A 17,828-nucleotide genomic window follows, 5' to 3' on the forward strand; every position below is an offset into this window, starting at 1 on the left:
GAAGTACAACGTGACATTTGATCAGAAAACTGACAGAAATGAAAAATACACATTTGACTTTCTGGAAAACACACATTCCAGAAGAGAAAATGCTAACTGCAAAGACCCTATGTCTGTAATGTACTTGGTAGGCTTAAGAATTTTACTCCCAAGACACATTGCTTTTCAGTACTGCTTCTTAGAGCCTGCCTTCTCTGTGGTCCCGAATCCTGTCTTTCCTCTTCAGCTCTTTTCCTTCACCCTTAAGATGAGCTATCATCTCCAGCATAAGTCTTCATGCCCTTCCCCTGGCCTAAATGCCCTCATCTTCTTGGTCCCACAGCCTCTTTCTTGATTGCATAAAAACAAACTAAATTACATATGTGATTGGATATTGTAATTTATGCATGGCTTAAGAAGATATCTTAGGATTTCTGCATATGAAAATATTAGTGGGTTACCTTAAGTGTCTTTATGTTTCTTCTGGATACAGAGCACATCTCCTTGGAGCTGTGAGTCAAAGCAGTGCCTGAAGGGCCAAGAATCAAGCCCAATCACTGGGTCACTGAGCATACTGCCTGTGTGTTTCTTGGATTTGGTGCAAGTTCATTCTTCACTATAATTGCTCCTGTTTCCTTTGCCAGTGTGATGCCAGTTCTTAACAGTGCATTGATGTTCCGTCTATGCTGATGGTTGTTGCTGCTTTGTTTTTTCTTCCTCCTAAGACAATGCACCCCTTGTCACCCAGACACACATAACGTTCCATTTCCTTCTCTAAAATGTAATCAGAAATGTAATGAATGTTTACTCTTCCAGGCACTCTTGTACTTATTGAAGTTACTCATAAGCGAGAAAATACACGGCCTGAACTTCCATAACTAGAAATTAGAGGGAAGAAGGCTGGCTTAGAAATAAGCACAATAGAGAATGTCCTAAGGATTATACACAAAGAGCAGCTTTGAGGACAGATACTCAGCTGTGGTTGACACCTCCCTGGGGACAGGACCACTGCATCTGAATCTGGAAGCAGAGGAACTCAGACACATGCCATGTAAGAGCAAGGAAAGAGCAAATGTGATGACATCATAGTGTGAACAAGAAGGTAGGTCACCAGATGATTGAATCTGTGATGCCATTCACAGGTCTCTAATACTAGAGAGCAGAGTACCCCTGGAAGAAACCTTATCTGAGATGATGCTGTATTTGAATCTCTTGTTCCCATGCTAGGCATACATAGTAACACCATGAGTTTTTGTTGTTGTTTCTCTCTTTTGACTAAGTAAAGATGAAATTCATGTTTCCGAGAAAACTCAGTATTCATATTGGAACCACATGGACATTCATACTTAAAAGCATACCAAAGGTCTGGGAGATGGTTCAAATGGTAAAGAGGTTGCTGTACAAGAATAAGGACCCACAAGAACCCATGGACTCCCAAGAACCACATAAAACGTCTGGTGTGGTGTGTACAGCTGTAATCCCAGTGCTGGGAGGCAGCAGGAAAAGAAGGATCCATGGAGTTTGCTGGCTAACCAGCCTACTTTAGTTGATGAAGTACAGGTTCAGTGAGATAGCCTATATCAAAAAGAGTTGGGAAGTGACTGAGGAAGATATCTGACTTCACATTCTAGCACCAGCATGCATATATACACATGAACATATACAATACTCACTTATACAAAGTGCATCCAAACACTCCTGAACTCTTGAAATTTTCAGGTTTGAGAGACTTTCCAGGTTCACAGAGAAACACAGTGAGGTACTGATCTGGTTAAACTGAGAAATCTACTGACTAGAGACAACCACTTTGCCTTTTGGGTCTCTTTCCACAAAATAAATAAGCTCAACAAAATATAAACAGGTTTTAAGCCATTCTGAGAGGTGTTTGGCATGCAAGGATAGTTATGAACAAGCTATGACACTATGCTTGGTGGTCATCTAGACCCACCCACTAGCAAAGCATCTTTCTCCAGATTACCAAAAACTAAAATGACACCAAACAGTAGTTTCAAAAGGGCATTGTAGTTTTCAAACATCAGAAATTTGGGGGAATGTAGATGAAATTCTAAACAGTCTTAGTAATTAAGAAACATAGAGCTAAATACAGAGGAAATAGCCAAAGAGATCAGAGCAACAACCATGGCTAGATTTAGCTCACCACCAGCAGTAGCTTCCCCAGAGAGAGAGTTTCTTCCTCCTGACTTGTGTTTTTATTGTCTTTCTGTTCTGCCTTCTCATTGGTCCTAAGCCCAATAAAGGCTCGTGTCACAATGCTTGGCTGTGTCCTTGACCACACAGAGACTCTGCCTGCCATGTGATCAGATTAAGGGCATGTGCTACCACTGCCTGACTTCTGCTTAATGGCTATTTGACCTCTGATCTCCAGGCAACTTTATTTATTAACATACAAATAAAATATCACATTTTATCACAAATAAAGTATCACCACAGGGGAAGCTTGTAAGCAATCGGATTTCAAATGCAAAATCTATCGATACGAGTCTAATATGAAGGATAGCTCTCCTATTTCTGGCAGCTTCCTAGATGTTTCTCCTGTAACCCACATGCCAGCGTTATTAAATCTCTCAGCCTTGAGGAGCACAGTGACCAAAGGGAAAGCCCTCAATCAGTTGTCCTTCTTTTAAAGCAACCCTTGTCCCCACTTCCATTAAGCTAAATATCCTAAAATTGGCTTAATTGCAATACCTAAAGGCAAGCTTGCAGTCTGTGAAAGTGCTTTGGAAAAGAAAAAAAAAAGGTGGAGTGCTCTAATATTAGCAGGGCTACTGGAAGATGAGTGACACATCAAAGAAATTGGAGTTGTTTTTTCATGATAATTTAAGGGACTCAGAGTTCTCTGAAACCAAACCAATGCTCTAATAAACACTCTGCTCTTAGACTCAACAAAGCACTTGCAACAGACGTTTAGTATTATTTATTAGCTAACATGAACAATTAAATTGTAATATAGGTAATATTTTTCTCAAGAGGAAATATCTCAATGCCCTATAGAATTGTAAAGATTTTTAATAACTAGAAAGACAACTAGAATTTTTTAATAATATCATGAAGACCGTCACTAGGTAGAAAATACCAGAAAACAAAGCATTAGAAAATGCTTATGCATTGATGTTTGTTGTTCGTAGTGTGATGTCTACTTGCAAAGTGCTACAGAAATTTAATGAATATTAAATTTAGAACAAATAAGAAGGAAATCAATTCTGTCCTCTTTTTCTTACAGGTAATAGCTATTAAAAATTGCAAGTGGGTAGATTTTTGCCTGAAAGATTTCTACCTTTTGAATTTGATTTCACACATATCAGAGGGCCCCGTCTGTCCCCTTATCACCCAAAGAACCCATTTGCCTTGGTTGGTGGGCTAAAAATTAAGTTTTTCATTTTTTCCCCTGAGTTAAACGGATAGAGATCTGAATGATCACAGGTGGGAACACTTTATTTCTATCATTTTCTGGTAGACATGTCAGCCTTACTGATTATTTAGCTGTGTCTGTTCCTAATATCTGCTCCAGAAGAGATGTTTTTCTTTCTTTTGCATTGCCATAGAGGATGCATCATTCAAAATAACATCTCCCTCTAAACTTTTCAGATTTCCAGGCCAAGCTTTAAGGGTTGCAACTGCCATTAGGAGATAGGAAGGTACAGTAAATGCCTGGAGTGGGTCTTTTCGGAGCAGTGAGGAACCAGAAATACATGCACGGTGCAGAGAAACAGCTGGTTACATTTCTGGGCAATTGTTGCTATGTGTGAATGTAAGTTCAGTGTCATAAGTTCATCAAATTACAAAGAGAAGCTTGAAACTTGGGGATTCCTGTGTGTGTGTGTGTGTGTGTGTGTGTGTGTGTGTGTGTGTGTGTGTACGTACATACAAATATATATAAATCCTGATGCCTAAAAACTGTCTTAAATAAAAAAAATATTATGTCAGCCAACATTGCATTTTGGGGGCTAAATACAGCTTGCCTATAGCCAGTTTTCTATCATCACATCTCCGCCCATTTTATCCATGGTTAATTTATATAACTCATGTTTGAATACCAGTACAAATCCAGGTAACTTAGATCAAGCTGGAGAGATGTACCAGAAGGTAAAAATGCTTGCTTAGAAAGCATAAGGAACAGAGTTCTAATCCCAGCATTCAGGTAAAAATTTGGTTGTGCTTATAAATCCCAGCATCTCCAGGGATGGAGACAGGAGGATTCCAGGGTTGCTGACCACCAGTCTAGCTCCAGCTTCCTTGAGAGACCCAGGTCTCTCTCTCTCTCTCTCTCTCTCTCTCTCTCTCTCTCTCTCTCTCTCTCTCTCTCTCTCTCTCTCTCTCTCTCTCTGTCTCTCTCTCTCTCTCTCTCTCTCTCTCTCTCTCTCTCTCTCTCACACACACACACACACACACACAAACCTAGATCAGCAAATGATCATTTGCATCTACTCTTTGGAAGTTTTACTCCTTTCTCATGATAAAGTTATTTACCATTTCCACCTCTGTTGTGATAAGCTATATTGCACATTCTTCTTTTAAATCTTAACTTCCTCTAAATATTCAGATTGAAGTTGACTGCATACAAAATCCTCTAAAGGACAGATATTGAACGTAATGATACCTCAGCCATGGCTCTTGTGATGTTTGCTTGACAGCATGAAAAGAAACCTTGAGGCACTAGACACACCACTATCATAATTTTGTGTTTTCCAAATTTTAAAGTCTCTCAGAGGTAATGCCATAGTGTGATTCAAGTTTTTCATTGAAACATGGGTTCTATTTAATACTAAGACATTTAGGATGGGCAAGATAGCTTAGCAGTGAAAGTACTGATGGATGATGTCAAGCCTGACAATCTGAGTTTGACCCCTGAGATGGAACAAAAGCACATGCTACTACAAGTTGTCCTTTGAGCTCCACATGCATGCCATGACACACACACGACCACATACATACACATAAGAACACAAAATAAATAAAAATGTGATAAAATAAAGAAATTTGAGAGCACTTGTTCCTTAGATTATACATTTTAAATGTTTGATGTTTAAAGTGAGTGACTTTTTCTTCATATTAATTGACTCCTAGATATCTATCTACACAAATGTTTCAGAGGATCCGTGAATACTCAACTTTGTGCTAACTTCTCTGTGACATTTTCCATTATTTTTATCATGTTCCCTAAGTTTCATATACCAACATGTGTGATATAAGATCAGTATTTATACTTGTGGGTGATGGTATGTGACTGAGATTAAAAAGCAGTGTATGGATTTGGAGTCACAAATCTCCACTGAGGAAAATTGGCAAGAACTAATAACAGACTATGTAAAAAAAATCAAATATAGAGCATGGATAAGTGACAAATTGGAAATGGGAAATGGAAATGCAAGTGACAATACTTAAGACTGAGAATTCAACAGTGAACAAGGGATTTGGGGATGAAGTGAAGGAACTTGTTGGAAAGTTTAATGTGTGACACACTGAATTTCAAGTTCCAAGAAGACTAGGAGCGGTCCAGCAAAGATTTAGGAATACAGCTACATATGGAAGTGTCAGAGAGAAGGAGGCTTAGAAATTGGCTCCATCAGTAAAGCACTTGTCAAACAAGCATGAGGGTAGATCCCTAGCATGTGTGTAAAACGATCTGATCTGGGTGTTCTGTCAGCACGGGGGAAGCAGAGACAAGCTGGGCCCCTGAGACTTTCTGGCCACTTAGCAGAGCCTCCATGGTCAGCTCCAGGGCAATGAGAAACTCCACGTCACAAAACATGATGGGTGACTCCTAAGGAACATAGTTAGGGTTGTATTTTGGCCTACACACACACACATACACACTCCTGTGCACATACATCTGCATACACACAGGAATACACACATGTGGGTTCACACAAGAAGAGTTGGAGACAGTATGTGCTATGAACAAAGTCTGCTGGTCAATAAGTTTAACTCGACAAAAGAACAGTACAGAGAAGAGAAGCAAGGATTTCTTCCACTTGAAAGGTTATGTTGACAAGCTTTCTTCACATCAAAGATATCGATGGTCCATAGGACATGACCCTTGTTTACATACTTTTTGTTCTCTATTCATTTTCCTTGCTGTGGCATGTACGTGACGAGTACTTATATGTTTCTAAATTGGATACGTAAGATTCTCACCCACTGCAGAATGCAAGGTGTGAAAAATGGAAGAGACCCTAGAAGAACATCAACAAGGATTATTTAACAGACAGGAAGAGAAGGAGCAAAGGGGAAAGAAACCGAATGAGAAGAGTGTTTTGAGGACATGGAGAATTGTCCTACAGGCTGAAATGCTCCTGTAACTTCAGTGGAAACAAGGGCTTACTTAGTCAGCTGTTGGGATTGAGAACAGGAGAAGGCTAAAAAATGTGGCTCATGTTTTAAATTAATCACTGGAACTAATCACTGGGACTTTGGAATACATCCTTTGATGAGTTGTAAGTCAATCTGTGTAAGGCAAGTTTCCAAACCCACAATTTAGCAACATAACTGGTAATATAGATCTAGTCTCAGAGACTAACGGGCAATTAATTGTGCTGAGTTTCATTACAGGTTTCCTAATTGAAAGTGCTTCCTGCTGAGAGGGCAAGCTTGGTATACATTAAAGGATAAAAATGAAATGAGATATTTCAACCCTAGTTTTTTTTTTTTAACAATTTAAAACTCCAAATATAGACATACCTGGGAATGCATTGACCCACTTAAATATTTCAAAAATTTCAGTTAACATCCTCTTGTGCTAAAAAAAACCCAAAACACCAAAGTATAAATATGATAAAAGGCTAGCAATTCAAATGTCATTGGTGTGTGTATTTTTTATCTATCATTACTTCAAATGTTTGCATCTTTCTCTGACATGCAAACAGCCATTTTAAAAAAAATTAAAAAAAGACGTCAGTCTAGTGAGAATCGGCACACTATCCATAGAAAACTCAAATGTTGTAAGTGTGTTATGCATTTCTGTAATGTAATCTTTTATTATTTTTTCTAATTGGGTGAACTTTTTGAAGATTAAATATTCAGGTGTCTTCAATAATGTATGGTCTATCACTGCTGTAATAGTTCATCATACTGCTTTGTTAGGCACTAAAATCTAATAAGTAATTGAATTTCATTTGAATCACATTGTTTCATTGCTAAAAAGTTGAAGTAGCAGAGTTCAGTCCCTTCACAAAAATCGAAATGTGTATCATTTAAACCTCAGATCCGTGGCAACATTTTACATTTTTATTTGGATAATGGCTTATAACCGATTCTTTTTTCAACCCACAAGAGAAACTGACACCTCTGAATTACTGAGCAATCATTGATCAACAACTGGCATGGCCTCTTAAAGCCCATAATAGCTAACTGGAAATGTGGTGCTAGGCTATAGAGTTAGGGATTTAAAAATGTCAAGCTACACTAATAATTCATGCATCCTGGGACCATAAAGCCAGAGGCATGTCAATAATAATGGCAAGCTCTTTGGAAAACAGGTAAAATTAACATCTTGTGTTTTAAGTTTGAGAGAATATCACAGAACTTTGGTAAATCATTTCCTCCAGCCAATGAGGCTGCTGATTTGTGTTTTATGTATTGCTGTTACTTATTATGCCTCCCAGACATGTGCCTTCCAAATACAAGGCTACACATGCTGCCGCCTGACAAAGGGCCTGACACGGCATAATAGCCAAATGTGTAGGCAATAAAAAGGAATGCAGAAAATAAATATCAATCCCTGAACAAGTCGAGTGTGCCATGGGATACAGTGAGTTCACATGCAGAAAGCACAGACGAAGAGGGAGAGGAGGACAAGGGCAATCCTAAGGGAGGGGACACGTTCACCACAATAAAATTTGCTTAGATTTTTTTCTTTTTAATTTTCTGATTACAAGATGGCCTGTTTTAGAAATCACACTTCGAAGTGAGACTGCAATTCTGTGCTTGTAAAGCTATTAGCTCTCCAGAAATTAACCTTTTCTCTCCCCCATTGTCATCAGATTTGAAAGAAGCTTCAAGAAAACAGCTGCATTAGAAGAGCAAGGAAGGGACTTTGAAACATGATAAGAAGGAAATTTTAGGACAAAAATATGTTTACCCTGATCTTGTTTTATGAACACAACTAAATATGCTCTTGGCTCTTAAATGTAATATTATAATAAAATGCCCAGAAGCTTTGAACAGTATTCACCCACCGATTAAAAGGCATAGAGATGAAGTAGGAGGAGTTGATAAAATCCTTGATATGATTTGTGGCATCTTAACAAAGAACGTTTTGTATACAGTGACAAAATCACAACAAAGCATTAAGAGCACCTGGTTACAAAGGGACCAGGCATACATTTTTTAAAACTTCCTCTCTGAGGCTTCAAGTTCAGAACACACACTGAGTAACTGCTGCTCAATAGAAAATGATTCTTTTTTCAGGGAATTGACCATAATGAGGAAAACAAATATCACCTGAAAATAATAATTTAGAGCTAATATAACTTAAGCTTCTAAAAATTAGAATAAAATATGCATATAGATGCTCTGAAGCTGATTTAAAAAAAGCAAAAAGCAGATCACTTCAAGCAATTCCCAGCTTTATTGTTCAGTCACTAATAAAATGGAACAATGTTTAATCCATTTTAAGTCCTTTCAAAAAAAAGAAAGAAAGAAAGACGGAAAAAGAAAGAGAAAGGAAGGAATGAAGGAAGGAAGGAAGGAAGGAAGGAAGGAAGGAAGGAAGGAAGGAAGGAAGGAAGAAAAGAAAGACAGATCTATCAGTTGCATCAAAAATGGTTTAGCTCAGTTGAAGTTACAGCCTGGTTTAGGAAAATTGGATTTTCCTGCTCTTTTATTGATTTTTAGCAAATTTAAAACTGTCGCTATCTGCTGATTCTGCTTATCCACAAATTCAAAATGTCCAAACAACTTACATAGCACTGAAAAATGACTGTTTTAATGCATTGCATTTTTAAAGCTGCCCTCTTTTGTGGCTTCTACAGCTAGCATGCTACCAAAGGAACATTTTGATACCATTCTTCTCCCTAGCCTATAAAGAAGTCTCTTTTTTAAAAATCAGCAGTAACATATTGACTGAGAAATAAAACCATTTCTCATTTCCTTTCTGATTTTTAATGATCAGTATCTCAGTTGTTCTCTGTTTATAATTTTTAATAAACCTAAGTAGTGCTGGGTAGTTCAACACCCTACAGGGTATTTTCAGAGTAGCATTGCTTGATTACATTGTCCCATGCAGATATTGTTCTTATTTCTTAGGTTTCTGGTGAAAATCTACCTAGAAGTATCTATATTATTCAGTTTTTTATCTCTAAAACCACACACACACACACACACACACACACACACACACACACACACACACACATCACACATCACACATAAAATTCAAACCACCAGCATTTGTGAATTTTTCAGTCCATCAATTATGCTTCTTTTTTATGGTTTAGGAAATTATTTGCTCTGAAAGTAGTCTTGAGAGCATTTAAATATATTGACAAATGATCAATGAATATCAGTCCATACACAGCTTGAGGCTTTCTTTTTGTTTTATTTTTTTAAATTAACTCCTATTGAATGTTACTCTTCTCCTAAAATAGATACTACTAATCAAAGCTGAAAGTTCCCAGTCACTGAGTACCACTAAAAACATGATAGTCACATACTGTGAAGGCCATACCACCTTGGTGAAAATGAAATTTGTATTCTTCATACAAATCCATCATGATCTCAGCTATACACTACCATTCTTGAAGCCAGAAAGGGGTTTTATTATAATCCCAAAAGCTGCTTATAGAATTATTAATTAAGCAAATACTTTAAAGCCATGCAAAATAAATTTAATTTTTATTTATTATATTTTTAAAGATTTATTGTTCTTTATTTTTTGTAAAAATATTTTTCCTACATGTGTGATTGGATCCTCTAGAACTAGAGTTACAGATGTTTGTGAGCAACCTGACTTGGGTGCTGGAAATGGAATTCAGATCCTCTGTAAGACCAGCAAGTACTCGTAACTGATGAGCATTTCCTCTAGAATAAATATTTATTTTTTTCTTATTACTTTTAAGATGAAATCTAGAACATGAGGCAGACAAAGTGATTATCTTGGTTATTATTTTAAGAAACAAGTTTGAAGAGGAAAGGTTCACTAGAAGCCTTTCTTTGTTACTGTTACCTCTCTTTGTGTGAAAGATGTAGTGGATGATGCGTATGTATAATGTGTACATGAGTGCGTGTATGTCTGTATTTGTGTGTGTGTGCGCGTGTACAAGTGTCATGGGGCAGGTGTGGAGGTCAAAGGACAATTTGGGGTTTCATATCAGTTTTCACCTTTTTGACACAGCATGTCATAACCATCATTTATCCTGCTTAGCTGATCCTTGAGCTTCTGGGTTTTCTCCTGTCTCTACCTTCCATCCCTACCTGGGATTACATACAGATGAATGCCACCATTCACAGCTTTGTGTCAATTGCTTTAACCAGTGAGCCATTTTCCCTAGAAGCATTTCATTTATTCATTCATTAGTGTTCTTTTGAACCTTCTGCTGTGCTTGGAACATTGTACTTGAGTGTATCTCGTGCTGGACAAACTTCATACACATTGCCTCAAAGCAATTTTTCCCTAAAAATTGTCATATTTAACTTAATGATGAAATAAAGGCCTTAGCTGTGGTATTCATCATGAGCAAACCCAGCACAGAGAATTTCTTTCCTTCTATATACCTTTGCTGTCTGGCTGAGGCTGAGCAGCCATGCCTGCTTCCAAGTTATTCCTGTTCTAAGATGATCCTTCCATTTCTGGAATCACCAGCTTGATAGCAATAGAGCAAAGCATAATCACTGCTAGAATGAAGGCCAAGAGCCTTTAGCAGCACTGAGGCTCGGCTTTGAAATATCCTGTAGGAAACATTCACTCCTGTAGATTTCCAAACATATAAGCACAAGTTCTCCAAAGACAGTACTGTTTGTAAAGAAGCATTTAAAGGACGTGTTGAAAATATCTTCACAGAAAAACTTAAGTTTATAACAGATTTGATGGAATATAAATGTGCTGTTTTACATATGATTGGTAATTTTCTTAGGGTGTTCACATTTTAGAGATTTATCTTTTGAGATCCCAGCTTGCTCTTACAAAAAGGACATGCTGAAAATTTTGCTGAACATGAAGTCATACACCTCAATTATTAATTATAATTATCAACAGATTATCAAATGTAACCCAATTTGTCATCATGGAACAAATGATGGAATGTTCTTGAGCAGGGACAATCTGGTAGTGTTTCTGTCATATCAAATAGGGACACATGACCTAACAAATGACACTATTTTTCACTACTAGGGACTGACTGTTTCTGTACCTTTGATTTTATATGATGTTGAACAAGTATAAAAATCTAAAGAAATTTAAAAGAATAAACTAAACCAACTCAGATCTTGAAGATTTTTGTGTATTTCATATGTAATTAAATAGAAATACATGCAAATACTTGTATGCATACACACATATTAATTATTCCTCAAAAAACCTGCAATCTATTTTTAAAGATTATTTTCAATGGTTTCTTATTATTTCTTTAGAAATCACATCTGATATTAACAACAATAATTTAAATTATTTGTAATATTATCATCTTCATTTGGGGATTTTATAATTTGTTTCCTGATTTCAATCGTATTGCTTACTTTATATTTTAATATCACCTGTCAATATAGCCTCTCACCAATATTCCAGCACTATCTTCTGGTATATTTCTACAATTAAGATTTGTTGCCTCAAACCAGACAAACACTTTAAGGCTGTTGATCACTTTGCTATTGATCTTTCTGAGGGTTCATCAGTTGATCCCACTCTGCATGTTAGAGAATGGATTCCACTGAATTCCATCAGTTGTAGATTCTAATTCCAACAAAATATTGCTGAATTAGAAGCCAGCAAGTCTTGCCACATGTTCTTTACATGCATAACACCCATCAGGTGCAAGAAAAGCAGCAAATATACACCAGAGATAAGAGCTTACAACAGATGGCAAGAGGCTGCAGTTGACCTGCTTGGGCTACAGTTACTCACTAATAAATGTATAATTAGACTTCCAGCAAGTTCGGTGAAAGAGAATCCTGGGATTTTACATTAAACATTCTCAACCCAAGCTTCTTGGAGTATACAGAAAAAAAAATTACTCAAATCATAGACCAAAACAGAAAGTTTTATTTAGTACCTTTAAAATATGGAATTCACATGAAAACATACTTCTAAATTTCTATATGAAGCAATGTCCCTACTAGGTAAGTAGGGACAACAAGAAACATCTTCTTTCATATCGGAGAAACAATTTCATATGTAACAGTGATTATTATCTTTGCATAATGATATCCAAGCCAAACAACAGTTTTCTGAGGAATTCCTGTATAATTTAGAAGGAACAGTACACAATTGTGATTGTATTTAAATTCATTTTGTCTGACTTTATGAACAGAAGCCAATTTGAATAGATAACATTCTTAATTGTCAGACTGGCAGTTATTAGTGATGCCAGCAGTAATTCACATATTTGCTTATAAGTTTGGCTATTTTTGTCTATGAATTAAATGAGTGGAGATACACTCCTGGAATGAAATTTGGTGATATTTACTAATCTAATTTTCCTGAAAGATCATCTAGACTAAATCCACCAGATGCCAAAATAAGGTACTTTACACGGATAAAAATAGAGAAAACTTGGGACCTACTAACTGCCTTGAATAGGTAATAGTGCCATTAGCTAATAATGACTGTAGGAAAAGTTAGCAAAGCTATTTGACATAGATAAAAAATATGATCAATTAGTATTTTGTAATCAATGATTACTGGAAGAATTACAACTCGTCATGTAATTGATACTAACCTAATTTTCAGAACTGCTTGATAGGAAACAGTTGGGAGTATTCTGGACATAAACTTGAACATATGGTTTTATTCTGAGTGAGATCTTCTTTATGTGTGTGTTACCTGGAAATCTGTTCTCTGGGCAAACATTTAGTGCTCACATTAACAGAATGACTATTTCCACAAATCTGTTAGTGTTCAGAATTTATTTACTAATGAATTTTGAAAATGTCTGAGAGAAGAATAATTCTCAAATGATAGATGATAAAGCGCTACTTTGCTATGCATTTTCCCTTTGGAATACAATAGAGTAACAGTGCTGAATATATTCTGTGCTTAATAATTTCTAGACATTTTCTAGAATGTTCATTTAAATTTGATGTTCTCACTAAGAGCTTTATAAATAATAAACATGAACAATATAATGAGTTAATGTTATAATTACTATCAAGAAAAATGTTCACTATGTGAGACTATCAGTAAATAATTTCATATCTCCTGAGTTTAAAAAAATGGTGAGGATATGTGTTTCCTTTGTCTTCTAAGGATGATAAATTCCCATTGTGTATTCTTCTGAAACACAAACCATCAGGTAGAACCAAGGAGCACATAACCTGAAACAAGAAGTTTCTCCAAAACTTGCCATGGTTTTTCAGGTAATGATAAACTTCAAATGTACCTCAGTGAGTTCCTCAGAAAAGATTTTGTGGTGAACAGTTACCCATAAGTCATTTCAAAGAAAGAGCTTCCGTTAAGAAATCTGAGACAAATGGTTACAGATTGGGTATTTTTCTGTAATTGTGATCCAATTTCACACTAATGTTAAGGTCACAAAAGCTCAAAGAGTTTCTGACATCCCTGATCTCAGTCTCCAACAGATGAGAAGGGCCTGTGCCAGTGCAGATTGCAGTGAGACTCTCCCAAACTGGGGGCATTATTGTTTAAGTGTCAGCAAGATAATGTCCTCCCAAAATATACAAAGATTATGAATGAAGCAGAAGAACACAGGCTTCAGTTGCCGGGCATGGGCTGCTGGCTTTGTGAAAAGACATGCACCTTCTAAACTTTTTAAAAATAAAACAGAGTTTGCTGTTTTTAATTGTCCATGGTTGGACAACTAGTTCTAAAAATTAAGAGAAGTAGAACAAATAGATTAGTTTATAGTGGGAACCATGACACCCAATGGTGGCAATAGAGCTGGTTACTCTGAAAGTCTCTTTAAGCTTATGGGCCCTCTTCACAGAAGTATAAAAAGAGAAAATGGGGTTCGGTCTTTTTGAAGACACTAAGGCTACATATAACAACTTCTAGGCAGGAAGTATTGTGAAACTCTGAATATATGAAAGGGATCTGATAAATCAATCTGTTTCTCCTTCACTCTCTTTGCATCTTTCTACCTCTTTATTGTACTCTATCACTTTAAAAACCTTAGTCTCAGAGTCGAGCTAGTTACTGTAGCAATTTTGTGTTAGAGACTGTCACTAAAATACCTAGATTAGAAGAAAATTATAAAACTTATTTTAAAATAATAAACAAAAGCACATTTAAGATGAAATAGCAAAGGGATATAGGAATGTCACTGATCTCTTCCTGAGTCAGAAATAATTACCTTACTTTGGTAAAATGTCTTAAAAATTCATCTTTCTGAGCTAGCTTTATACTGCTATAACCCTAGCACTGGGGATATAGAGGCAAGAGGATCAAGAGTCCAAGGACATCATTAGCTTTGTAGTAAGTTTAAAACCAGCCTGGGCTACATGAACAATAGATCTTAATAGCAATAATTAATAATAATATTTATTAATAATATTTAAATTAATAACACTAATAATAGCAACAACAAGAAAGAAAATCAGTCAGCTCATTGAACTCTAGTTTTCTGAGGAAACCCAAGCCCATGAGAACAGCATCACTCACCAATTGCCTTTACTTGTGCCCTGAAGCTCAAATACTTACTTCTGTTGCATCAGAAACATTGAAAATAACCTATTTAAGTCAAAGAAAAGGACATACAAGATGGAAATATCTTCTGCTAAAATTGACACTCAAGGAAATATCCAAAGCAGAACAGATAAATTTATAATACATTTAGAATTAACCCCCCTGTTCTTTATCTTTTAATTAATTATTTTTGTAAAGAAATTATAAATAAAAATCATCATACAGTGAAATCAAACAGACCCAAAGCCTATCTATCTATCTCAATGAATTTCCTTACAGTTAGAACAGCCATTCTGAAGTTGTTCAACTAACACATCGGATTTCACACTTTTATTATGAAATATATTTGTATGAGCTTTTCTCTCACCCAAACATGAAAAGTCCAGGACATAGTTAAAAACAATTACCTTTATATCCTGTGGAGGCCCACAAAGGTTTCCTAGTGAGAACTGAGCCGCTTTACCCAGCAGAGCTGCATTAGAGGATTGCTTGACCATGTGCATGGTTACTGGGTGATTGGAAGGGTCTACACTTGGCTGAGCTAGGGGGAGGTCTTTTGCTCCATCCCTTGGGATTCCTATAAATAGCCCTTTAGAAGAGACAGAAGGGACCAGTGGATAAGGATCCAGGCCCTGCTGAGGCTATCCTGTGTTTTTATCTGTTTCTCTCCCCCTCTATCATTCTATCTAAATCTCTTATCCCTCACTTCTCAAGAATACCCTGGGGTAAAATGTGGAAGCTAGTCTTCTAGATGGCCTTCCACAATATCCTTTTTCATAACTCAAATTTCTAATACCTGCATTTTTTTCTTCCTCATCACCTAATATTTAACCCTTTCTTGTTCTCCTTTTTACATGTTACACTGTGCCCACATCTGCATTTGCTTATGTACGTGTCATGTATTTATTACAGACCAGTATCCATATAGAAGGGAGAACACATTTTGTTTCGTTTTCTGAAATTGTGACCTCTATATAATACATTCATTTTTTTGCAAACTTTGTGTTTCATTTTTCTTTAGAAATGAATAGTATTCCGTTTTATATATGCCAGATCAAACACAGGCTTTCATAGTTGCTATGCCAGCTTACTCTAAAGTGTTCAAACTGGCTGCAAATGCACCAGTGACAGTGATGTCTGTAGCTGTCTGAGTTTGGGGGGTCAGACCTGGGCCCTAGACTTCCCTCACTTTCAATCATTGATAGAAGGAGTTAATGTGACATATGAATACTATTTGAAAGCCTGAGGCTGTAGTTCAGTTGGTAGCTGCTTACCTACCATGAACTACATCCAGTGTTTAGTTCCTAGCACCGCATAAGACCAGGTATATGACTATAATCCTAGTTCTTAGCAATCAGAGTCAGGAGGATCAGAAGTTCATGGTCAACCTTGAACTGCATAGTGGCTTTCAAGCTAACTTGTACTGCATGAGACCCTGTCTTAAAAAATAGACACCATTTTCAATGAATTGTGTGATGTGTAAAAACTTCAGAACTCCAGCTATGTAGTGTGCAACATTGGAGATTATCTGACATCCAATTCACCAATCAAAAATACGTTTGCCTGATACAATTATTTTCTGAAGATCCCAGGTAAATATAACAAGAACAAAAATTTTGAGACAGGGTCTCAATATATAATCTTAGCTGGCCTGGTAGTTGCTATGGAGACCAGGTTGGCCTTGAACTGATAGAGATCCATCTGTCTCTGCTTCTTGAATGATGGGTTTAAAAGTGTACACCATCACTCTAAAGAAACAATTAAAATCTTTAAATCATTTAAACACTAATAGTTTAGTAAATTCTTCATCAGTGTTTAGTAAACATTAAAATTTAGTAAAATTAAAATTAAATTAATTAAAAATTAGTTAAAATCTAGTAAACATTAGTGTTTAGTACACTCTTCATCAATCTTATAAATTAGGAAAGAAATGTTTATTTTAATATCTTGGCTTCGAACTTTTAAAGGCCAGTTGCACAATCCATGGACATTTAAACCACTGCTAATAAAAACATTTCCCTGTTGTTGTTGTTGTTGTTGTTGTTGTTGTTGTTTTCAATTATAGGTCTGTGTAGAAATTTGGACCAAAAGATAAGTCAGTCTATTTTGGAAATGCCCAGAAGCATCTATGTTTCTTAATTCACATTTAGTGACAAATATATTTTTTCTGATCTTTGGGAATATACCCACAGAAATCACAATGGCTTCTTGGCTCATAAAAATTTTTAATTTTTTAATTTTAATTAATAATTGTTCAGTTTTCCAAAATGCCTATTCTTATTTTACTGTAAATACAAACCAACAAAACGTGGCATAATTCATTCACAATATTGTTGTTTCCTTTTATACACATAGAGTATTATTGATATATAGAACTCATTTCAGTGTATTTTACTGTCCTTGGTTTTAATTAAGGTATGCTTTGTGTTTAAATGAAATTCCCTGGGAAATCTGAGCAATTTGATTTTAGATAGTTACCAGACTTTGTTCCTTAAAATGGAACTAGTAATAGAATTGAGAAACAAAAGACTTTAAGAAATGTAAGTTTTATCTACTACACTGTATTAAAAAGAAAAAAAATTCTTCTTATTTCATGTTCATCATTTTGCAGACTTATTAGATAGTGTAAAACCTTGAATATTTACACCCAAACACTTGAAAATACTTGCTTATTGCTAGAAGTCAGCTCATATACCTCAAATCTCTGTTTCTTAGTGTCCAGTAAGAGACAGATAAATTACACATAATTGTAACATAAGTATTAAGTCCCATGTGCTGGAATCTTATTTTAGATATCACTTAACTTCATGACTAATGATATAGAAGCTACTTTAATTATTTTATTACTGAGAAAACTGAGTCTTGGATAGGTTAGGTAATGTGCCCATGGTTTAACTGCTAGTAAGTATATTTCAAAGTCAGTTCACCTAATCTACAAAACATGTTTGGCTTGACCACTGTCCTTCCATAGTTTAAAATATAGATTAAGAATTTCAAAGTAAACAAAATAAATCTCCGGCATATATATATATATATA

At 35.9% G+C, this 17,828-nt stretch overlaps 1 long non-coding RNA gene across 1 annotated transcript; it reads right to left on the reverse strand.

Annotated features, from left to right (window-relative positions):
- Window positions 1-359: 359 nt before the first annotated feature.
- LOC121830306 (uncharacterized) lies at window positions 360-2,217 on the reverse strand. Its single transcript, XR_006073477.2, has 2 exons — window positions 2,138-2,217; window positions 360-753 (listed from the first exon to the last, which is right to left on the reverse strand). It is a non-coding gene; the product is annotated as an uncharacterized LOC121830306 (long non-coding RNA).
- Window positions 2,218-17,828: the final 15,611 nt, after the last annotated feature.

The sequence above is a fragment of the Peromyscus maniculatus genome, chromosome 6 (assembly GCF_049852395.1).
Source record: "Peromyscus maniculatus bairdii isolate BWxNUB_F1_BW_parent chromosome 6, HU_Pman_BW_mat_3.1, whole genome shotgun sequence".
In the NCBI taxonomy this organism is placed as follows: Eukaryota; Metazoa; Chordata; class Mammalia; order Rodentia; family Cricetidae; genus Peromyscus; species Peromyscus maniculatus.